At 51.4% G+C, this 24544-nt stretch overlaps 1 protein-coding gene, 1 long non-coding RNA gene and 1 pseudogene across 3 annotated transcripts in view; 1 reads left to right on the top strand and 2 right to left on the bottom strand.

Annotated features, from left to right (window-relative positions):
- LOC310888721 (endogenous retrovirus group K member 21 Gag polyprotein-like) overlaps nucleotides 1-20080 on the bottom strand; it is a 43280-nt gene extending 23200 nt beyond the window's left edge. Inside the window, exon 1 of the mRNA XM_083815689.1 lies at nucleotides 19993-20080. The gene's annotated coding sequence lies outside the window, so the exon portion shown is untranslated. The remainder of the gene's footprint in view (nucleotides 1-19992) is intronic.
- On the bottom strand, nucleotides 1349-11129 carry LOC310888720 (dual specificity testis-specific protein kinase 1-like; annotated as a pseudogene). The gene is made up of 9 exons (XR_014589230.1): nucleotides 10888-11129; nucleotides 5512-5633; nucleotides 5352-5400; nucleotides 5057-5203; nucleotides 4845-4927; nucleotides 4414-4504; nucleotides 4129-4212; nucleotides 3648-3737; nucleotides 1349-3502 (listed from the first exon to the last, which is right to left on the bottom strand). The product of XR_014589230.1 is annotated as a dual specificity testis-specific protein kinase 1-like (transcript).
- The window catches only part of LOC310888723, a 59991-nt gene continuing 46545 nt past the window's right edge, over nucleotides 11099-24544 (top strand). Inside the window, exon 1 of the long non-coding RNA XR_014576097.1 lies at nucleotides 11099-12275. This is a non-coding gene — a long non-coding RNA (uncharacterized lncRNA). The remainder of the gene's footprint in view (nucleotides 12276-24544) is intronic.

Genomic DNA, 24544 nt, shown 5'->3' with positions numbered 1-24544 from the left:
CCACCTTAGGTGAACTCCCTGGCAGATGAAGCTGCTGCCATATATATACCAATCCTCCGCATCTTCTAGGGATGTATCCTTTAAATCTGGTCAGCTGGAGTATACCGTGTCCATGGTCTTGATGCAATCACGAATGGGTGATCTGGAAACTCTGTTACTTAAGGAAAGGGGCTGGGTTCACAGTATTAGTGCCGAAAAAAATTATTAAACTAATAGTCCATTCTACACATTCCTTTTCTTCTTTGGTAACTATCAACAGGTCATCTACGTATTGCAGCAGTGTCCCCTTTTCCTGAAGGGGTTTTCCAAGCTTCAAGATCACAGCCTAGTTGTTTCCCGAATATGGTGGGGCTATTCTTGAACGTCTGTGGTAACATAGTCCAAGTAAGCTGAGTTTTTCTTCCTATTTTGAGATTTTCCCATTCAAAGGCAAAGAGTTTCTGGCTTTCAATCACCGCAGGCAGGCAGAAAAAGGCATCCTTTAAATCTAGTACTGTGAACCAAACTTGACTGTTTTCTAATTTTGTCAAAAGGTTATAGGGGTTGGCTACTACAGGGTATAAATCTTTTGTGATCCTATTGATGGTCCTTAAATCCTGGACTATACGATAGGTTCCATCTGCCTTTCTAATTGGGCCTATATGGAGTATTATATTCTGACTCACATTCTATTAATTGTCCGTATTTAAGAAAGTTATTAATTATTCCTTCCATTCCCCTTCTGTCTTCCACCTTTAGTGGGTATTGCTTTTGGCATATCTTGGGAGCATTTTCCTTTAAATCATTTTTTTTCCCAGGTACTCTCCCAGGTACTCCTGTAGCCCAAATTCACAGATACACTTGGTTCAGTTCTTGCTGGTCCCATTATCTATGCGTTGTCTTTTACTCCCTTATCTTTGGGGTCGTTAACATACAATTGTGCTAGCTAAGACCTAGGAATCAACATCCTTTATCTTGTTCTCTGTCTCAGTACCGATTAATTAGTATGTAAACCACTTTGCTTGAAGAGCACAGGGCTGTTAAAGGCAGGTGTTTTGGAGGTGCACCACTCCTCTGTCTTGTCCACTGGCTGAACCTCCTTTGTAGCAAATAAAGAGACAGCTTGTCTGCTGTTTGCTTCTGCCTTTACCACCCCGACACAGACTTCAGGACACAAATCCAACGATCCCAAACCAGAAACTGGAATTTCACTAAAGCTGCCTCAATTGAGGTTGCCACTTCGGAGGCACTGAGCCAGAGCTGACTCACAGTCCCCAGGGGACACAGCCAGACCAAGTCCCTGTCAGCCTCGGGGTCTGGACTCCCCACCCTGCTCAGCACATTTGAGAGACACATGTGGCAACCTAGCTCGCTGGGACATTCATTTTTATTGAACACTTTAAATAAGCTGGGTATATATTACTAGCAATTATTATTAACAATAATAAAAAAAACGCAAGAATTTTACATTCACCAGTGCATTATGCGGGAGGGAGGAAAGCTGGCTCCTATCCTTGCTGGGTGTATCCCCCCTTGTCCCCCTGGCTACCCAGGAGGCACTGGGGGGGGGGGCGCGGGGTGCCCGCTGCTGGTGGGGGGCAACGCAGATATGTCCCCGCAACCCTGGTGTGGTGTCGGGGCAGGAGGGTGCTCCGCGTGCCAGAGGGCTCAGCGCCCAGGGAAACCCAAGCGGTGGCACCCTCCCCCCGTGCTGCACCCCCCCCAACATCACCACTCCGCATGCCCCTGTGGGGGACTAGGAAAGTTCCCCACACTTGTGGGGAGGCAGTGGGACATCCGCCCCCCCATCCCCTGTCCCAGGGGGCTGCAAGAGCCCATTGAGGGGTGAGCCCTTGGGGACAGGGGATGGGCCCTGCCGCCTAGGGCAACGGTGTTATTGCACTTCAGCCCAGCCCCACTGGGACCCCTGCAAGAAGCCAGCCTGCCCGGGTGCTGCCTGCAGCCCCCCCGAGGCCAATCCCATTGGAACAGGCACCTCAGCATTGCCATCATGGCCACCAGGTGAGCAAGGACAGACTCGTTGGAGGGGGGAACAGGGTACAAAACCCCAGGCTCACAAAGCCACCCCACATGCAAGGGGAGCTCCCAGGAGCACCTGGCTGCAGTTGTGGTCTCCAGCACTAGGACTGCGCTCCTGGCAGCTTCAGGCTGGGCTCCACCAGCATCAGCCCCTGGGCTTTCTGGAGGCGGCCGTGGTCGTGGCAGAGGAGGCTCTTGGTCTCGCAGTTGAGGTTCTGGTAGTGGTGAGGGCTGGGCGCAGGCCAGTGGCAAACGGAGGTGAAGCTGAAAGGCCCCAAGCAGCAGCCGGGGCAGGACAGCACCTCGTCCTGCTCCAACACAGTGCCAGTGCTGTGCCCGGGCAGCATGGCCACGTGCTCCGTCTGCTCCAGGGCTGCTGCCGCACAGGGGATGCTGAGCTGGGAGAAGCCACTCTCCAACCTGCTGCCCCCGGCCAGTGGCTTTCTGACCACCACATGGTTGTTGTTGATGAGCAGCTCATTGGGCGCCCACGGCTCCATTTGCCAGGGCCGGGCACCTGAGGCCGCCGTGTGGATGAATTTGCTGGTGGCATGTGCCAGAGCACAGACCTGCAGCAGCTTGGAACTGTGCTCCTCTGCTGTGGGACTGGGGGGGAGGCGTGAGTCCCACTTCCCGGCTCCCCAGCATCCTCCCGGCTCCACTTCAGGCTGGGGGGCTGGGCAGGAGACTTCACGCCCAGTGCCAGGCCCCCATGGCAGGGCAGCTCAGGGGAGGTGGGCAGCGAGTGGCACTTGTGGCGGGCTGCGACAGGCACCAAGAAGTCACACTGCACCTCTACGGCTGGCTCGGGCGTCATGGGGGAGCAGAGCTGCAACGAGGCCGGGGGGGGCAGGTCAAAAGTGAGCGAGATTACAGACTTGCTGGGCGTATCAAAAAGCTTGATCTTTCCCCCCTTCAGGTCCTCACGCTGGGAGAAGGGGTTGATGCGCAGCGGCATCTCCTTGGTCCTGGCCCCGCCACAGGGCTCAGGCAGCTGCGGCAAGGTGGGCAATTTGGAGGGGAACATGTCGGACTGGCTGCGGGACAGGTGCTGGTCCGGCTGCAGGTGCTGCATCCCCAACTTGTGCAGGGGCGACTGCTTGGCGTGGCTGGCCACCCTCCCGGCTACCCCTGGGCAGGGGCACAGGACTGTGTGTGTGTGTGTGTGTCACTGGTGCCCTGGGTATGCCCAGGCACCATGGGGCAAAACAGGGAGCAGCCCAGGCAGTGAGAAGTGGGGCTGCTTCCTACAGACCTTCTACCCCAGCCTGCTCCCCAGTAGCTGGTGGGGTGGTAAAGGGGCACCCCCCCGCCCCCGGGACACCCACATACCATTGAGAACGGGTGCCGTGCTGGGCACGGGCAGGCTGTCCCTGGTGCTGAAGAGGGGGGCCCCAAAACCCTCGGTGCCTAGCTGGTGCTGCAGGATGCCCTCCAGGCACTGTGTGATTTCCAGGAATGAGGGGCGGGAGGTCGGCTCCATCTGCAGGCAGGATGGGTCCCAATTGAGGTCTGAAGCCCACCCCCCCAGCCCTTGGGGTGCACCACCTGGAAGCAGCTCCAATAGGCTGGGAAAGGCATCCCCGATGGGACACCAGGATTTGGGCATCCCTGCGGCAGGGGCTCACACTGCAGCAGTGGAAAGCCATCTGGAGGAAGGCTGCTGGGCAGTCAAGTCCCACCATGGTGTGGAAAGCAGTGACATCCAGGCCAAAATCCTGTGCCAGGGAGATGGGGAAGAGTGAGGCCAGGTGCCACAGGGCAACACGCCATGGTTGCATAAAGGAAGGAGGGACCCTGGGGTAACCCAAGCAGGGGGAAGGTTGCAGGGTGCTGGAACACAGATCCCTCCTGCTCCCTGCCTGAAGGCACCCACCCTCCTGCCTGGGCTGATTCTGGGCTCCAAGGACAGTTTATGGGCAGAGAGCATCCCTCTTGCTGCCAGGAGACATTGGGGATGTGGTACCCTCACCCCAAGATGTGGGGCAGCTCCCCATAGCCTCTGCCACAGGCAGGGAGCTCTGCTCATGTTGGTCCCCCTCGTTTGGTGACGTCCCCAGCCCCAGGTCCCACCGCGTGTCATCCTTGCTCCCTGTCCCAGCGAGTCACCTCGGTGCGGGGCAGGTAGTCGGGGTCCGCGGGGACACGAGCAATGGTCTCACACAGGATGATGCCATATGCAAACACATCAGCCTGCAAAGAGAGGGGAGTCATGGGGGGTCCTGCAGCCCAAAGTGATGTGCCCCTGCTTCTGTGAGCTCTCCCTGCAGAGCGGCACTGGGTCCCCACCTCTTCGGCACCCTGGGGATGCCTGTTCCCATCCCTCCATGCCTCTCTGTGTGCCCAGCTGACCCCAGGGCTGCAAACCCTGCAGACGGCCCCATGCAGCATCACCTTCTCGTTGTAGATCTCCCCTCGCAGCACCTCAGGCGCCATCCAGTACGGGGAACCCACCACAGCCAGCGGCTCCTTCTCACTGCCCTCGCTGGGGGACACAGCAGGATGTCAGGGGCCCCCATCCCCTCGCCCATCCCCCCCCAAACCTCCCTCTCCCTTCCTGCGCCAGCAGTCCTCCATGCACCCCGTGACTCATCTCTCCCTGCCACCAGGCCACCCACACCATGCCCTTTCCCCATCCCCAGACGTATTCATCTGTCCCATAGGTCCCCAGCACACGGGAATCACCCCACTGCCCCCATCCCTGCCCTTCTAGCTGGACCCCAAAAGTCCATCCCTCCCCAGCTCCTGCTGGGGAGCTCCTCCCCATCGAGCTGGAACCCCTTGCTCCGAAGATGGGGACGGACAGGCAGACACCACCCATGCACCTGTAGGTGGGGATCTTCTCCGCCAAGCCGAAGTCGCCCACCACAGCTGTGTAGCCACTGGCCTCGCAGCGCACCAGGCAGTTCTGGGGGGACAGGAGGACCCTCTCACACCGCCAGCCCCCACCTCACCAGCCGCCACTCCTGGGATGCCCTGGGCACCATGCAGCTCCTCAATGTGTACAAGGAAGCTAGGGCAGCAGGATGGACCATACCTTGGAGGTGAGGTCACGGTGGAAGATGCCCTTGGAGTGCAGGTAGTGCAGCCCATGGGCAATGTCGAGGGCCAGCTGGACGCGTGTGGACCAGGAAAGGGGCACAGGGCTGTCCAGCAGCTGCTCCAGGTTGCCGCCGTTGATATACTGGTGGAACAGCCATTGCCTCACTGCACTCCCCCTCTCCATCCCTTAAAGTTGGGTCCCCACCTCTCCACCTCTCTTCCCACCCCATGGCACAGCCACCCTGTCCCCACGGAAACCCCCAGACTCGCAGCTGCCATCCCGCTCTCACCTCCGTCAGTGCGTGCAGCTGCCCCTGGTGCACGCACACCCCCATAAACCTGCAAGACAGAGAAGGGCTGAGAGTGGCCCGGGGGGGGGGGGGGAGGACAGATGGGACTCAAGCCCCAGGAGCTTGTCCAGCCCCCCAGGCTCCAGGGAGTGGGACCTACCTGAGTATGTTGGGGTGCGAGAGGCGGTTCATCAGCTGCACCTCCCGCAGCATGTTGCCCCGGTTGCTTGTCAGCTTGTTCATCTTCAGCACCATGATCTGCCCAGACTGGCGGTGCCGCACCTGCAGGGGGGTACAAGGGAGGGCTCAGTACCCCACACATGGAGCACCCCAGGGACCGACAGAGTTTGGGGGGTGTTGTGGTTTAACCCGGCTGGCAGCTAAACACCACACAGCCGTTCGCTCACCCTCCCCCCTCCCTCTCTGGGATGGGGGAGAGAAACGGGAAAGTGAAGCCTGTGAGTCAAGATAAAGACAGTTTATTAAGACAGGAAAATAATAATAACAATAATAATAATAATAATGATGATAATAGTATTAATAATAATAATGTATAAGAAACAAGTGATGCACAATGCAATTGCTCACCACCCGCTGACCGATGCCCAGCCTATTCCCGAGCAGCCGGCCCCCCACCCCGGCCAGCCACCCCTATATATTGTTTAGCATGACGTCAGATGGTATGGAATACCCCTTTGGCCACTTTGGGTCAGCTGTCCTGGGTCTGTCCCCTCCCAGCTCCTGCTGCACCCCTAGCCTGCTCGCTGGCAGGACAGAGCGAGAAGCCGAAAAGTCCTTGGCCTGGTGTAAGCACTGCTCTGCAACAATTAAAACATCAGCATGTTATCAGCGCTCTTCTCATCCTAATCCAAAACACAGCACCCTACCAGCTACTAGGAGGAAAATTAACTCTGTCCTAACTGGAACCAGGACAGGGGGGGAGGCTCTCACAGCTCAACAGCACCCCAAAGCCCATGACACACAACCCCACCTTCCCTGAGGCACCCCACTTGTTGTGCTCCACCCAATACATGCCCAGACCCCCAGAGACATGCTGGCAGTTACTGCAAGCCAAAAGCTCAGCTCCAGAGGTGCAGGACTGGGGCGCAGTCAGGTGTGCAGCACAGGCTGGCTTTTTTGGCTCAGCATCACAAGCCCAGCCAGACCCCAAACAGCTGGTGGGGGGTGAGGGCAGAGGGGATGCATCCTGCCCAAATCAGCCCCGCAGTGCACAGTGCTTGGCCGAGGCCATATATTTAGCTGGCTCCAGCCCAATGCTGTCGCATGAACCAGGAGTTGGACCCCTGCCAGGAACAGCAGCTGGGAAGGCAGCCAAGCCTGGACACCCCCGGCCCCCCCACCCCACATGGGGGGCAAGGGACAGGCACGGGGGCCCCAGCTCTGGATAGGGGACAGTACCAGGGATCCCCTCCTGAGCGGGTGCAGGGGGTGGGATGGGACCCTGGTAGCAGCTGCCCCCCTGGCACGCAGGGAGCTGCACACGGAGGCACAGGCATTCCTCGGCGCTGCTGTCAGCTCGACGCTCTTCTCCTTTTTAGTCGATGCTGGTTGAAGCTGCTGTGCCTGTGCCAGCCCCTGGCCTTCCCCATGCTCCTCCCTGACCCCTCCCTCTGGCAAAACACAAAGGGCATCTGCCAAACAACAGGCTCCCCAAGCACGTGCTGCAGAGATGGGGACAGGAGGGACATGTGTGCCAGGGATGAGACGTGTTTCACTGACACCCCCAGCCCCACGAGCTCCCGGTGGTGGGCACCAGCACCTGGCACATCCCAGCATGCAGAGCCAGCTCGTCCGGCAGGCAGTGCTGCCCTCCCACGTGGCATGGGGCTGGCGGGACCAGCTGGGTCACTCCAGCTTGGCACTAGCAGCTGCCGGGTGCCGACACCTGGCTCAGCCCCACAGTGCTGCCTGGCACAGGGTTGCCACGCAGCTGCGATTGGAACGCCCAGTGGCATGTACTGTGGCACTCCCCAGTTGCCGTCCACTGTGGGAAGGGCCATATCCAGGCCAACAGCAGTGGGGAGCATCCCCTGGTGGGTGGTGACTCACTCCAAGTGGCTGAGTTGTGCCCACAGCCCAATTCCTCACCAATAAACCTCCTGCCATTGCAATAGCCAAGGTCAGGCCTGAGTGCACCACGTGGCATCTAATATAATCCTGGAGGATCCTGTGGGAGGGAAGCTCTGGGGAACCCCCCCCCACACCATGGGATCTCTCCCAGGGATCCCAGTGATTCCCCCGGCAGTGCAGCCCGGCCTTGGTGCTCAGAGGGTCCCAGCACAGCCCCACCCGCAAGCCCACAGGGTCATCCATCACCCTGAGCTTGCTCACAAGCTGTCCTGCCATCTGTCCTGCCCACTCCACAGCTGGAGGACACCCCTGGTCACGCAGGAGAAGGGGTGATGGTCCTCTGGCCTGGCAGGTGGCTTCCCACATGCACTGGCCCCTTCACCCAACACCGTCAGGGGCTGGCACCATCCCAGCACCTTGAATGCCTTCCAGAAGCAGTGACAGCCCCTAGACGTAGCAAGCCACAACCCCAGGTGACGCAGGCCCACGCTGAGGGGGTTTCCATCCCCTTCCCATCATGTCCGTCTCCCCCTCCCCAATGTCGGCATCGAAGGGAGTGGGCAGCAGAGCCTCCCCAGGTAGCATGGGTTCCCCCCTCGCCTCTCCACACTCTGGCCTTGCACAAAGGAATTCCAGCACATTCCCCGGAGCTGAGCTCAGCCTGGCACTGGGGGAGGCAGCAGCCCACCGATCCCTACCTGGGAGCCAACCCTCACCCCCCGCCGCTGCCCCCCAGCACCCCATGGAGCCCTCGCATCATGCACCTAGCGGGGGGCGCCCCACCCGACCTGCAGCCCCCTGCTCCCCATCCCCATCCCATCTGCTGCTAGCGCTGCCCACACAGGCTGGGGGAAGGGATGGGACTGGCTGCAGCCCCAGCCTGGGCACAAGGGATACAGGCCCTTTTAACAGCAGAAATTAGAGTTTTGTTTAAAGAGCATGCTAATCAGAGTGAGCAGAAGGCCTGGGTCCTCCCCGCAGCCGGCACTCCCATCTAAACGCAGGACAAAGCCCCCAGAGGGGCTCGGTACCCACCGCTCCCCCTCAGCACTCCTCCCCTGTGTCCCAGCCCGGAGCTGTCTTGCAGGGGCAGCATCCTGCACCCCTGCTCCCCATTGGGCAGCATGGGAAGGTGCCGAGGGCAGGTAAAGGAACACACAATGCTGCAGGCAACTCCATAGCAGCTGTGCCTAAGCTCCCAGGTATCCCAGTACTGCAACAGGTCTTTTACTGGGCAGGACTGGAAAAGCTGCTCATCATGCGGAAAAGGCGGATCATTCAAGAAAAACTGAATTGCTGCTCCTGGGCCTGCCTCAGCGAATTTGCTTCCTCCCTGCCTGCTCTGGTTCCCCCATCGGTGCCACCTGTGCCATGCCACTCCATCCTGCTTTGTGAAACAAGGCAAGGTCCATCGATGAAGGGCACCAGATAAGAGCAAGCATGCATGCCATTAGGAGTAAATAGAAAATCTCAAAGGTTTGCAGGGAAGCTGACAGAGACAGGCAGGCAGGTGCTGTATCACAGCCCTTGTGCAAGGTCTAGGCATGCCAAAGGGCCGCATCCCGGAGCCAGCATCTCCATGAGGGCAGCGATGTCCAGGCACAGCCCCCGGGGGGGTGAAGCCAGGATGCTGCCTGCAGCCTCCATGCCTGCTGTGGATGGCACACGGAGAAGTGAGCAAGGGATCTGGGGAAGAGATGCAACAGTGGTTTAAGGGATGAAGAAAATGTCTGGCACAAACACACCAGGCTCAATCTGCTCCATCTATCAGAGAGATGGAGAGGCAGCTTGCTGCAATGTCCGCACACCCTAGAGAATGGGTGGGCCTGGCGCCTCCAAAATCACACTGGGGAAAGAGAAGAAAACCAGCTGCTGGGGAGAGAAATCAGGCCCAGCTTTGCAACAGTGCGGGGCCCAGCAGGAAGCAGCCCCCGGGGACAAGGGTAGCTTTCCATCGTCAGTGCTCCCGCCTGCTCCGTGCGGCCTCTCCAAGAGATGCGCTCGGGCTCTGGCTGCACCGGGAGTGATCCTGGGAATGCTGTCAGATGGCTGTGCTGGCACCCACTGCCCTGCCTGCCCCTGGGCCAGCTGTGTGCCAGGGCATGGGTTCAGGTCCCCTCCTCACCCGCCTTCACCCACCCACCCACCCACCACAGCTGAAATGAGTCAGGACCTGGTGGCTGTATGGAGGAGGGAACCGCAAGCACCCACGGCCATGGAAAGCGCTGTGGGAACAAGGGAGGTGGGAGAAAAGGGGGTCCTGTGCTGCCCTGCCAAGCTGCATCCTCCTCACGAGCCTCACCAGCCCCAAACCCCAAGCTCAGAGGCTGGGCCTGCCCCATCATCCTGCTGAGATCTTGGCCTCAACCCACCATGCAGCACATAACCCCATCTGGCCTCCTCCCGGCCCTGCCTCCCACTGCTGCCTGCTCTAGGCCCCAGCCCCAGCCCCTCCGCAGGCACGGCCCCACCAGGGGGAGCAGTGCTGGAGCGCAAGGAGCACACTGCGGCTCCTGGGGGGAGGGTGAGCCAGGGGAGCAGGGACGGTGAACAAGGAGACACCTTAGCCTGGCAGAGACAGGGCAGCATCCATTATTAAAGAGCTGTATCCACACCTGGCATTATTAAATCCCTCTGCTCCCAGGTGCCGCCACATGCTTCCAGCCAGGGATCGATAACAGGAGCCTGGCCAGTGGAGAGGCCATGGCCTCGTGGGAGCGACCGTGAATGAGTGTTCCCCCTGTGTCCCCACCCTGGATCCCCCCTCCCCACAGGCTGCTTCTCCCACAGGCAGGATCCCAGTGATGGCAGCGGGGTCCTGGCTGGACAGAGCTGCTCTCGAAGCTGCTGAAAGTGTAAGGGTGGCACTTGCCCAGTGGTTTGCGGCATGCTGAGTGATGACACCGAGGACAAGAACAACATGCGCATGCACCTCCCCTCAGCTGGGGCACAGTGGCAGTAGGTAGGTGCCACTGCTGGGACCCCAACCTGTGCATAGCCACACGCAAAGCGTCCCTGCTCCGGCAGACTGTGCCTGCCCACCCTGAGCATCAGATGGCTGTGGCACGAAGGCAGCTGCAGGGTGACAGCCGGGGGGGGGCTCTGCAGCATCACCCCACTCTTCCCACCCCTCCCACCTTCAGCGGGCTCCCTGTGTACCTAACCGGGGATTGCCCTAGAGCGACTGCACCTCCTGCCACCGGCACACCTAGACCCCACAGCGGGCTCTGGGCACCCCCCCGGGGCTGTCTCCCCCGGTAACCCCGGTGCAGAACAGATCTGCCGCTACCCTCCTCCCTCTGATAGAGGGACAACAGCACCGGCGGCTGCGGGGCTCCCCCAGCATCTCCACCAGACCCCCCCCCTCAACCCCATCGCGGCGGTACCGGGGACGCCCGGACACCTCTCCAAAGTCCCCCGGCGAGCCCCGGGGGGCGGCGCATACCTTGAAGACCTCGGAGAAGAAGCCGGCCCCGATCTTCTCGCAGTAGAAATCGTCGATGCGCGCCAGGGTGGAGACGGCGCTACGCAGCGCCCGGTACGAGGAGGGCCGCAGCCTCCCGCAGCCCGGCCACGGCCCCGCCGCCTCCCCCTCGCCTTCCTCGACCCGTTCCCCCCTCAGTGCCAGCCCAAGCCTTCGCGGCAGCTTCTCCCGCTCCATATCGGCCCCGCCGAGCACCCCCAGCGCCGTTCACATCTCCCCAGAGCACGGCGCTGGGGGGGCTCCGCCGCCACCCGGTCCGGCTCGGCCCGGCGCTGCTAGCGACGGGGACGAGAGGCCGGTGGGGTGCGCGGTGCTCATGGCCCGGTGGCGAAGCCCCAACCCCCGCCACGACCCGGCGCTGCGCCTCCGCCGCCCCCAAGCGCAGGCGCCGGCGGGGCAGAGCCGGGGCGGGTTCAGCCCTTAACTCCTTGGCGGTCGCCGGGACGGGCTCTGGTCCCTGATTACAGCCAGCCAGGCTCGGATGGAGGCGGTGGGCATGTGGGGCTCTTGCCTCTCCCTGTGCGCCCACCCCTGCCCGGCTGGTGCCCCTGGGGAAGTGGGAAGTGCAGCCAAAAGGCCCCGTGCCTCTTGCACCCTGCCACGTTTCTCTCTTTCCCGTGAGAGAGGGAGTTAGGAGAATCTTATCAAGTAGAGATAGAGCACGGAGGGCATTAAGCTAGGATGCTACTCAGTGTCTTTGCTAACTATGGTGCATTGTGCAAATTAACTAAAGCAAGAAGCCTTGGGCCCCTTACCAAGGTCAGTCTCTTAATAAGAGTGTGAGCCTATCTTAAGAAACTGGTAGAAACTGGTCCTGCAGATGGACAAGAGCAACTGAGTCTGCGCAAAGACAAGAGGTCAACTAGCGGTGACGAGGAAGAGTCACCAACCTTCATCCCCACGACCCCCGGCGACCACCACCAGGAGACACTGCACAAGCGCAGATGGGAAGAGTTTATGGAAATGACTCCTTGGAACTAATTTTAATATGAAGCGGGGGCAGGTTATGAGTATGTATAGGCGTATTGTGAAACGTCATGCATATGTAACTCTTTACTGCATATAACCATGGCAAATTGCTGCGTCAGGTGCGCACGACTTTGGTGGGACTACCCCCCGTGCTGCCCAGCGCTGAATAAACATACCTACTTTACAATCTTACTGATTGTGGAGTCAGTTTTCCGCAAGTCAGTTTGGCGAGCCAGGCAGGAGACGCTCTGCTCGGCTGCGGGATTGACTGCCGAGCAGACGCCCTTAGATGCACCCCGAGTATTTTCCTCGGAGGAGCCTCCACTCTCAGCCGCTCACCGCGGGAGCAGACAAAGACCTCCTGAAGCCATGGACAAATGGTATGTTTTACAGTACAGGAAGGGCCTGTAAGTCGTACGCATGGCCGGGGCGGCTGGTAAATCGCGCAGAGACATCTGGCGTGCAGCATAGTCCCCATATGGGAGAAGGGTACCCTACAGGCAGACCGATAGAGCGGTCAAAGGGAGATTTGGTGACCGATGGAGTGCTCAAGGGGTATTTGCTGACCGATAGAGTCAAGGGGGATTTGCTGACCGATAGAGCGGCCGCTAGCGATCTTGGGAGTAGATCGAGCAAATCCGAGGTTACCGCTGCATCCCGGTTTTGGGAGCCAGGACGGACCTGCTAATGACTGTATAAGAAGCATGAGAAGGGTAAGTGGGCCTCTCACAATTGTGACAAGGTTACCTGGGTAATATTTGCAGCTGCTGGAGGGATATTAATTGGAGTGTTAATAATTGTATGTCTTATTTGTGGATGTCTGGGTATCTCATGTTGAAAGCATTTGTGTAAGTGTATGTGTTTGAGACAAAGTATTGTTGTGAAGTGAGTTACCCATGAGGAACACGGCCGGAGATGATACAAACAAGTTTGGTTATTGTTTTAAGTGATATATTCTTGTGGTATGAACGAGAAGTGCAAGGGGACTCTGTGATTGCGTGATTGTGCTGTGTGAGTGAGACGCAGCATCGCTGCGAAGAGAGTGCGGAGTTCTGATCTGCGGTTCCGTATTCTTCACGAGGGGAACGGCCGGAGACGAACGAAGCGCATGACGGACCAAAAAGAAGTGCTGTTTTATCCAAGTGTTGATTGCTGGTGCCCAATAAACGGGCCCGACGGTGCATCTTGTAATCCTATTTTTTGTTCTTAAATGTTTTGAGTCTGACAAGGAGGAAGGTGGGAACATTATCTAAGTAACAGTTTAGAAGTTTTGGTATATTCGTGGTGGTGTTTGGTCAGTTTCCCAAGTATCGGGGGAGGGGGGCTGACTGATTATCAAAGCGGTAGAACACAGAGAGTCACTTCTTTGGTGGTTCGGGCTTGAGCCCTGGGAATTTGGTAAGAAGGGGGAGAGCGAATTTATTTAGACCTCAATACCTTTTTAAACCCCCATCTTGACGGATACACAGGAGTGATTCCTTGTTTTGTGTGGGCTTACTAACAAAGTGCATGAGAAAAATTAGCATTTAGCTTGAAATTCGCTCTTGTTGAAATGTAAATTTTGTGCAGAAGAAGGCTGAGTGCTTCAGGTGTTTTCCTGAAGCCCTGTGGATTTATGATTGGAACGGGGCTCATTAAGAATCTGAAATAGTAAAGTTTGTATGTGGAAGGAAGAGTTTAATCCCAGAGAATTGGGACATTTGGGAAGAAGATTAGGAAAAGATAGTAAAAACCTGCAATAAAAAGGTTTGCGTGGAAATTGAAACAAGGGACAGTAACTAATATAAATAAATACAAGGGAATGGGAAATCAAGGACATGGCTAATATCCAGAACAAAGACGTTTTAAAGAAAGCCTCCTTGGGTGCATATTGGCACATTGGAAGGATATTGTTAGAAATGGGGGCACAGAAAGCAAGAGGACTTCCACTAAGTATTGCAATCAATAGTGGCCACTATATAAACTAAATGGTCACTTTATGGATTGTTATAAATGACTGAGTCCCAAATAGGATTACAATCAGAGTTTACAATTTATTAAACGAATAGAGGCAAGCAAACAGCGCTGGGTGCGCCGGGAGTCTCTGCTCCACCGGGACGCACACCCGTTACGTAAGGCATCTACTTTTTTATACTCCTAGGCTAATACATATTTATTACTACTTCTAGAAGAGGCAGGGTTATTATAATTGGTTTCCCAAATCCGATGTCGCCTGCTTATCAGTCTCTGTTACTTTCTCAGGGGCCGTTCGAACAGGGAGACAGGGAGGCTCATATTTTCCTCCTTATCTCGTGGTCCAGGGAGACAGGGAGACAGGAAGGCTCTTATTCTTCCTCCTTATCTAGTGGTCTCTTGGCCGGCTATCAGAAGTTACTGCACATCCGTGCAAAGTCAGCAGTTTTTCTCCGAAGAAATCCCTTTGTTCTTTTCTCGCCTAAACCCAGGCCTCAATGTTAACCCTTCAAAACCCCTTAGTGGCACGAATTGCTGGACCATTTCTTACAATTCCTCCCTTTTTTTTTTTTTTAATCATCAATTCGTGTCTCTCCTTCAACCTTTGTCAGTAACAATTGGATTTCATCAGTCAGTTCTCGGGGTGTCCACTTCTTAAGCATCATTATCGACACGTCACCTTTTCTCTCCACTGAAGTCATCACAAATTGGGTGCTATTTATTACTCGCCGTATCAACAACGTAAAGCAAGGTATCATACAAGGTATAAACAATAATGTCATTACACCACATAAAAATAAAAACAGCATCCTTTTAACCCATGGTTCACCAGGCAACCATGAAAAGAAATCCCAATCCATACCCTTCCAAGTTTGTACTGGGACGTGGGCTAACTTTCTAATTTCCTTTGTTATCTGCTTGACCACTTTTCCATTATCATCAATCTGTAGACAACAATTAGAATCGTTCAGTTTTCCACATACTCCCCCTTCTTCTGCTAGTAAATAGTCTAAGACCATTCTATGTTGGAATATAGCATTTCTCATTTGAGTGGATTGGTCAGCCAAAAGATCCAAGGCTGTCGCTGTTTGATTTGTTACAACTTCGAGGATAGCTTGCAACCTAATTATTCGGTTCAAATTATAAATAGGTTCTCGGGCTCCTGATATCAACTCATTTGGGTTCCAGGTGGCTGGCCCATAATGCTGTATGATTCTTTCAGGAGGCCATTCATCCTTTCCCCATTTTTGGGCACTACCCCCGGATAAGGAAGTATCAATAGATCGTTTTACTCTGTTCAGGTCATCATATAATCTTATTCCTAAATGATTTCCTTGTGTTTGTGACAATAAAAAGAACAAGGGTCTTATGTACCCCCCATAGCATATTCCCGACCAGTTTCCAGGTAGCCTCTTGTAAGCATGTTTGCCACACACCCAATAATGTCCCTTTAGGGCCCACGTCCCGTTTGGAAAATGACCATCCCATCCATCTTTACCCTTTGGGGCGTGATAATACAGAGTGTCCTTGTTACCGAGTGGTCCTGTTACAATGTCTGCCCCGTTTGTACTCGTATATGCACGCTTCCAAGCTCCCACGTTGGGTTTCCACTTACAGTCACAATTCAGTTCTCTTTGGCGACCTGTCATATTATAAGCCTTTTTCGCCGTCCAATCTTGAGAGTGTGGGAAGCGCCTTCAATCATGGGGTTGGGCCCGCTTTCAGAGCTTGTGTTACCATTCAGCCCTTCAGGGTGATCCAGCTCCTGGAAAAACTAATCACAATTTTATTATGGGTTTAAAAGGTTCTCATGTTATTTTTCTCAGGACAAACTGATCTTGGTGAGGGAGAAGTCCGGTCGAGGCACTCTCACTCGGCGGTCAATACCCATAGGGGTTGCCTCCCTCGGTAGACCATACACGCCGCAGTGGAGGGTCCTACCCCGGTCTTGCCTTCTCCCTTTCCTCCCTTCAGACTTGTCCTCTTTATCCAGTGCCCTTAATTCATGCAGAACCTCATTGCTGGGATATCAGTTCCTCTTTAGTCTCAGTTTCAGTTCCCCAGGAGTGGACTCAACCCTCCAGGCTTCGGTAGTTATTGGTCCTTTTATTCTGGATGCGTGGGTCCAACCCCTTCTTGCTGTTCTCACAGCTGTTTCAGTAGTAAGTAAAACAAGGTACAGTCCCTCCCATCGGGGGTTCAATGATTCTTCTCTCCAGGTTTTTATTAAGACCTTGTCTCCTGGTTGTATTTTATGAATAGCAAATCCTAAAGGTGGTGTCTGAGTCATCATCCCAATTTATCTTATCTCCTGTAATCTCCTTCCAATAGTAATTATGTATTTCTGGATACTATGATCCTCAACTACATTGTTCCCTAGGGGCATCCCTTGAGAATAAGGCGTACCATATAACATTTCATATGATGATGACCAGTCTCACTGTGTGGTTTAGTTCTTATGTTTAAAAGTGCCAATGGTAAGCATTTCGTCCAGGGCAGCTGTGTCTCGATCATTAACTTAGCCAATTGTTGTTTTATTGTTTGATTCATCCTTTCTACTTTCCCTGAGCTTTGTGGGTGCCACGGAGTGTGGTATTCCCACTGAATACCTTTCAAGGGGTACATCCTTCGAATATTCACGGCTGGCGTATGTTCGATTATTTCCACACAATTGTGTTCCAATGGTCCTTCTTCTGGAACAGTTCCTAGAAATACTGCTGGATATAACAGGTTAGTCGTTTTCAAGGTTATGTCATCTTGTTCAGTTAGTATTGCCTGATATTTCATCATCCGGCTGGGTGATAACCAGTGCCCCCCCCCTTTGTTCCAAAACGGTTGTTACCATATGTGGTCCAAAAACTTCAATACGTTTTCCCATTTGAAGGCAAATAATTTTCTACTATCTTTATCAAGAGGTATGCAAAAGAAGGCATCCTTTAAATCTATCACGGTAAACCATTTATATTTCTCTTTCACAGATGTTAACAATGTGTAAGGATTAGCTACTACCGGGTGAATATCCTTTGTTATTTCATTTACTGCTCTAAGATCTTGTACAGATCTATACTCGCCATTCGGCTTCTTTACTGGAAAAATTGGAGTATTGTATTCCGATTTACATTCTTCCAGAATCTGATATTTGAGAAATTTGTCAATAATTTTCACTATTCCCGTGCCTAGCTTCTATCTTAAGTGGATATTGTTTGATTCAAACAGGTTTGGCTCCTTCCTTTAATTCCACCTTTACCAGTTGTGCCAGTTTCGACTTCCCTGGTACATCTGTTTCCCGTACTGTTGCTATAACTGCATTTTCTACTTCTCTTGGAATATTAACAAAGGGTTTATCTTTGATCATTAGGATTTGGCCTACTTTGGACTCAGGTACCTTCATTATTAATTCTCCATCCTCAAAGGTTATTGTTGCATCTAATTTGGCTAATAGATCCCGTCCCAAGAGTGGCATCGGGCATTCTGGTACATACTAAAATTTATGGGTTAGTTCCTCACCCCCAAAACGCAAATCAAGGGGTCGTAAGAATGACCATTCTTCCTCTTTCCCTGTGGCTCCAATTATTGTAGTTGTCTTAGTTCCTAATCGTCCTTTTAAACTATTTAACACTGAATATGTTGCTCCTATTACATTTACAGCCTAATTAACACAGAGAAAGAAGCTCCCATAACCAACAAAAAATTCAAGCCTGTCTTCGTTTCCTAGCTTTATTTCAACTAGTGGACCTGCTAGGGTAGATGCCCCAGGTCCCCATCATTCCTGACTGTTGTTTGTCCTGCAGCCTAAGACAATTTCTTTCTGATATCAGGGGCTGATTGCCCTGGAAAGAGGTTAGCCAGTTGCCTCTGTTTGTTTGTTTGTTTGTTTGTTTGTTTTTAAGCCAGGTCCATTTTTTTTTCTCATTGCATTTCAAAGTTGGTCCAAAAATTCAAAAATTCCATAGGGGTTTCTTTTGGACCTTGTTGGAACAGATTCTCGTTTCCCATTTTAACCAGATTTTGGTATTTACATAATTTCCGGGGTGATTAGGGTCTCAGTGAGGGGGTCGGTCAGGGGAATGCAATCGTTGACAGTTCCCTGAGCGGTCCCATTGGCAATCTGAGCTCACACAGGAACTCAGGTTGTTTCAAGAGTTAGCTGCTTTTCTGTTTCCACGACAACTCTCTCGGACCCATCACGGTCCCCCTGCCCCAGAGGGCTCACACCGCGATTTAGAGATCTCAGCCTCGGGTTGAGGCGGAACTATTAACATTCCTACATCCTCTTCCCCTGCTCATTCAACTTCAAACAGCTCTGTTAAATACTACATGCCACACAGCCTTTAACACCTTCAACAACCCTTTTAACACTTCCTTTATCTTTCTCCAGCCCGTACTTTTCTAATGCCAACACCAAAGGCTCAGTCAGGGGCCAACTTAATTCCAAACCTTTTCCCTCCAAGATGCTGAAACAACATATCACTATACAACATTTCATCCTATTTTCCTTCTCTCCTCAAAAACATTAATTGCAAGACACTGTTATAGTCGATTGATCCATAAAGTGGCCATTTAGTTTATATAGTGGCCACCATTGATTGCAATACTTAGTGGAAGTCCTCTTGCTTTCTGTGCCCCCATTTCTAACAATATCCTTCCAATGTGCCAATATGCACCCAAGGAGGCTTTTTTTTTTTTTTTTTTTTTTTTTTTAGGACGTCTTTTTTTTTTTTTTTTTTGGATTTTCCCCTTTTCCTTGATTTCCCATTCCCTTTTATTTATTTATATTACTTACTGTCCCTTGTTTCAATTTCCACGCAAACCTTTTTATTGCAGGTTTTTACTATCTTTTCCTAATCTTCTTCCCAAATGTCCCAATTCTTTGGGATTAAACTCTTCTTTCCACATACAAACTTTACTATTTCAGATTATTAATGAGCCCCATTCCAATCATAAATCCGCAGGACTTCGGAAAAACACCTGAAGCACTCAGCCTTCCGTCTTCTAGACAAACAATAACACCTTTTCCACAAAATTTACATTTCAATAAGACCGAATTTCAAGCCGAATGCTAATTTTTCTCATGCACTTTGTTAGTAAGCCTACACAAAACAAGGAATCACTCCTGTGTATCCGTCAAGATGGGGGTTTAAAAAGGTATTGAGGCCTAAATAAATTCGCTCTCCCCCTTCTTACCAAATTCCTAGGGCTCAGGCCCGAACCACCAAAGAAGTGACTCTCCGTTCTACCACTTTGATAATCAGTCAGCCCCTCTCCCCCGATACTTGGGAAACTGACCGAACACCACCGCGAATATACCCAAACTTTTAAACTGTTACTTAGATAATGCTCCCACCTTCCTCCTTGACACAGTCAAAACATTTAAGAACAAAACAGGATTACAAGATGCACCACCGGGGGTGGATTGTTAGGATATAGAGGTGGTAGGTTATCCAATGACTCCCATTCATCATCTTTTTCTTTTTCCTTTTTTTTTCTTTTTTATTTTTTTTGTTCTCTTCTTCGTCAAACTTCTCGTCTGCTTTTAGTGTAAATATTGAGGCTGGAAAAGGACGTGAGATCCTGATCCATAATCCTGCATAATCACTTTCCTCCTGGCTAAAAGGTTCCTTTGAGTTAACATGTAGATTTAAAGCCTGGCAAACCCAGTCTTCAAAAGATCCGAAAATAGGCCAAAAGACATGTGGTCTTAAAGGCTCCTTTGGCCATTCTATCATACAATACTGAATCATTTTTACTTTGCTTTTTCCTTTTCTGGGGCCCCTATCGTTCCAATTTCTAATCATTATCCCTAATGGACTTTCTGGTGGTATGTCTGGTAATTTGCTCCCTTTTCTCTGGTCCCGGGTCTTCAATTTTGTCTGACCCATCTAGGAATTTTACTGTGGCAATTCCTACAGCCCTTGGTTGCCTTAGTGAGAGTGTCTTGCAGGGGGTTTAGGACCTATCACCCACCCACGAATCCTATAGGAATCGCTTCGGTCCTTCACCGGCCAAGTCCCTCGCGGGAGATTGGAACCGCGGTTAGAAGACCTCCACAATCGCTTCGGAACTACGTTCCGTCTCAGTCACACTCTCACACACACAGGCAACCGAAACCCACCCAACCGAACGGTATACACATTAAATACTTACGACTCCGTCGTCTTCGTTCGGATCTTCGCGCGCAGAATTACGGGCAAAATATAGTGCTGCAGCCGGCAAAGGGAGCTCATAAAAAAAATCTAAATCTTTGCTTGCCCTTATTCAGGTTCAGGATGGTGTTAGCCCCGACCTGACTCGAACAGGAGCCACCAAATGGTGGGGGCGCCCCTCCTAGATCAAGTCAGAATTCAGGAACCAAGACCATCCCGGACGAGCCCCCAATTGTTATAAATGACTGAGTCCCAAATAGGATTACAATCAGAGTTTACAATTTATTAAACGAATAGAGGCAAGCAAACAGCGCTGGGTGCGCCGGGAGTCTCTGCTCCACCGGGACGCACACCCGTTACGTAAGGCATCTACTTTTTTATACTCCTAGGCTAATACATATTTATTACTACTTCTAGAAGAGGCAGGGTTATTATAATTGGTTTCCCAAATCCGATGTCGCCTGCTTATCAGTCTCTGTTACTTTCTCAGGGGCCGTTCGAACAGGGAGACAGGGAGGCTCATATTTTCCTCCTTATCTCGTGGTCCAGGGAGACAGGGAGACAGGAAGGCTCTTATTCTTCCTCCTTATCTAGTGGTCTCTTGGCCGGCTATCAGAAGTTACTGCACATCCGTGCAAAGTCAGCAGTTTTTCTCCGAAGAAATCCCTTTGTTCTTTTCTCGCCTAAACCCAGGCCTCAATGTTAACCCTTCAAAACCCCTTAGTGGCACGAATTGCTGGACCATTTCTTACATGGATCAATCGACTATAACAGTGTCTTGCAATTAATGTTGTTTTTGAGGAGAGAAGGGAAATAGGATGAAATGTTGTATACTGATACTTTGTTTCAGCATCTTGGAGGGAAAAGGGTATGGAATTAAGTTGGCCCCTGACTGAGCCTTTGGTGTTGGCATTAGAAAAGTACAGGCTGGAGAAAGATAAAGGAAGTGTTAAAAGGGTTGTTGAAGGTGTTAAAGGTTGTGTGGCATGTAGTATTTGACAGAGCTGTTCGAAGTTGAATGAGCAGGGAAAGAGGATGTAGGAATGTTAGTAGTTCTGCCTCAACCCGAGGCTGAGATCTCAAAATCGCGGGTGTGAGTCCTCTGGGGCAGAGGGACCATGATGGGTCCGAGAGAGTTGTCATGGAAACAGGAAAAGGCGTTTTTATTTGCAATGCTTGAAATTTAAATTGGGAAAAATGATTGGAATTCATCAATTTTTATACTTACCCAATTTGCCAAGGTCCTTGTTAAGAAGGGACTTGCTGGAAAAATGGATGCAAAAATTTCTTTTGAACAAGGAAAACTGGAAATAACCTTTTGACAAAATTAGAAAACAGTCAAGTTTGGTTCACGATACTAGATTCAAAGGATGCCTTTTTTTGCCTGCCCGTGGCAACTGAAAGCCAGAAACTCTTTGCCTTTGAATGGGAAAATCCTAATAGAGGACAAAAAACTCAGCTTACTTGGACTGTGTTACCACAGGGGTTCAAGAATAGCCCCACCATATTCGGGAAACAGCTAGCCTGTGATCTTGAAGCTTGAAAGACCCCTTCGGGAAAAGGGGACACTGTTGCAATACGCAAATGACAGCTACTGAAGAAGAAAAGGAGTGGGTATAATGGACTTCCTAAAGGTTTTCGGCACTAATTCTGTGAACCCAGCCTCTTTCCTTAGTTATGATTGCATCAAGACTATTGACACGGTATACTCCAGCTGACCAGACTTAAAGGATACACCCTTAGAAGATGCGGAGGATTGGTATATAGATGGCAGGAGCTTCGTCCGCCAGGGATTTCGCCTCACAGGATAGGCGGTAACAAACATCATCCCAAAAGGTGGAAATCATCGCCTTGATAAGAGCTTTTGAGCTGGCAAACATTTGGACAGATTTGAAATATGCCTTTGGTGTGGTGTATGCACACGGGGCAATTTGGAAGGAGAGAGGACTTTTATCTTCCTCAATTAAAGATGCAGAAGAAGCTGATAGCAGTTATTAGTGTGGGAATAGAAATGTTGTTTTTGCAGTGTTACATTGTATAGAAGGAAGGAATGTGGTATTGAGATATGCTTACAGTGATAAGAAAGCTCAGCAGGTGTCCTCCTAAAATGCAGACAACCAGACTCCTTAGAGCAATCAGGTGAAAATCACTATGTTAAGTCAAGCCAGATAAGGGGAGAAAACATTACCATCTCAAAAACAGGCCGGCAACTGAAGGCCAGGCATTGTCTGTGAAGCATCAGGTAGATTGTGAACCTGGATTACCCACTCCAGTGGGGAAACAGGGGAGGGTCCTGTCATCAAAAAGTATATAAACTGTGTTTTTGGAACTAGTAGGCGCGCTCTCCTGCTTGTGGGGCGCCCGCCATTGCAATAGCGAATAAATTACTACTTCACTGAGATCCTCGCCTGAGCCTAAGTTATTGGCTACGGAGTGTTTCTCACAATTTGGGGGCTCGTCCGGGATAAGAGCTTGCGATTGTAAACTAACCTTTTATTTTCACAGGTAACTAATGAGTGTGACTTGTGATTGAGAGAAAGGACTGGCCTATAGTGAATTGAAGTGTTCCCAAGGGGGGTTTGTTATGGTAGTAGTGTATATCTTATTCTTTGTATTGATAATTATTTGGAAACCTAAGGTTTAAAAATAATGACAGGGAAAAATCAATTATTAATTTTGTTTTTAGTGATTATAGGCCTCAGAGAAAGCCTTGGTCAATTGGCAACTTGGAAAAGGCATGACCAGATAATAGTAAGATGGGATACCCCATAAAAATATGGGTGAATGTGACAGAGGGTTATGTACCACAATCTGTCATGTTTGATGTTTGTGAGGTGTTAGCTTGTGGAGATTTAAATGCCCAATGACAATTGAGCAGAGACAACAAATAACTGGGAGAGGCCCAACAGCCAGATTGAGAATAGCTGTATGGAAACAATCCTCTATTGCCATCAGAGAAAGGGAGAAACTCAAGGAGAAAACAGGAGAGAAAACAGGAGGCCCTCTTTGAAATGCGGCAGTTCAAACATTTGAGATTGAAACAGGGTATGGGGTTGTGAATGCCTGGATAGAATGGGTCAAATATACTGTCCAGAGTCTCAACCATAGCAATTGCTATGCTTGTGCCTCGGGATGACCGATTGCCCAGATAGTGCCCTGCCCATTGGGGTGGACCAAGGATTCCCAGGGAATGCGATGTATGATTGCATTGTACCAAGAAAAGACTGCCTGGGGAAATGAGGCCTGTAAGTCTCTCTCTTTGCTATTCCCTTCCTTGCATGATAGCAGTATCAGGGCTCCCCCTGTATTCTCCACAGCTATAGGTAACCATACAGCTTGCCTCTCACGGCAGGGTGTGAGTGCTACCTGGCATCTGGGAGAATTTGCCTTGTGCACGAGGACCTTGAATGCTACCGAGGACTTGATGGGAAACTATTCAAGATTTGAGATCCCCAGGGCAGATCTCTGGTGGTACTGTGGAGGGAAGATCTTACGGTCCACCCTACCATCTAACTGGGGAGGCACTTGTGCACTTGTTCAATTAGCTATACCCTTCACCCTGGCATTTGAAAGAGAAACATCACAAATACCCAGAAGAAGTAAAAGAAGCTTAGGAGTATCATTTGATGATAGAGCATACGTAGATTCTATTAGGGGTGCCTAGAGGAGTTCCCGATGAACAGGAAGCCAGGAATCAAATTGCTGCAGGGTTTGAGTCACTGTTCTGGTGGGTAACAATCAATAAGAATGTGGATTGGATTACTTATATTTACTATAATCAGCAGAGATTCATAAATTATACAAGGGATGCGATACGAGGAATCGCTGAACAACTAGATGCCACCAGCAAAATGGCTTGGGAAAACAGAATAACATTAGATATGATTCTTGCGGAGAGAGGTGGTGTGTGCATGATGCTGGGCAACCGTTGTTGTACTTTTATCCCTAACAATACTGCCCCGGATGGCACAGTAACTAGAGCATTGCAAGGGCTTACCACCCTTGCCAATGAATTGGCAGAAAACTCAGGAGCAGACACTTCCATCACAGGATGGTTGGAATCTTGGTTTGGTAAATGGAAAGGGATGGTAGTGTCCATATTTACATCCTTGATTGTAGTAGCAGGAGTTTTGACAGCCATTGGTTGTCGCATTATCCCCTGTGTAAGGGGACTTGTCCAGCGGTTAATTGAAACTGCACTTTTGAAACAAATGACCATGGATCCACCACCCTACTCAGATAAGATGATGATATTAGAGGAAATGGAAAGCAAAGAAAGTAAAGAAGAGGAAGACATCTACCAGATTACATCTTAGAGAAAAATTTTGCAAAAATCAACAAATTATAAAAAGAGAAAAGGGGGGAATTGTGGGAATAGAAATGTTGTTTTTGCAGTGTTACATTGTATAGAAGGAAGGAATGTGGTATTGAGATATGCTTACAGTGATAAGAAAGCTCAGCAGGTGTCCTCCTAAAATGCAGACAACCAGACTCCTTAGAGCAATCAGGTGAAAATCACTATGTTAAGTCAAGCCAGATAAGGGGAGAAAACA

This window comes from Anser anser (assembly GCF_964211835.1).
Source record: "Anser anser genome assembly, chromosome: W".
Lineage (NCBI taxonomy): Eukaryota > Metazoa > Chordata > Aves > Anseriformes > Anatidae > Anser > Anser anser.
The sequence above is the reverse complement of the archived record's forward strand: the minus strand, read 5'-3'. Positions and strand labels throughout refer to the sequence as shown.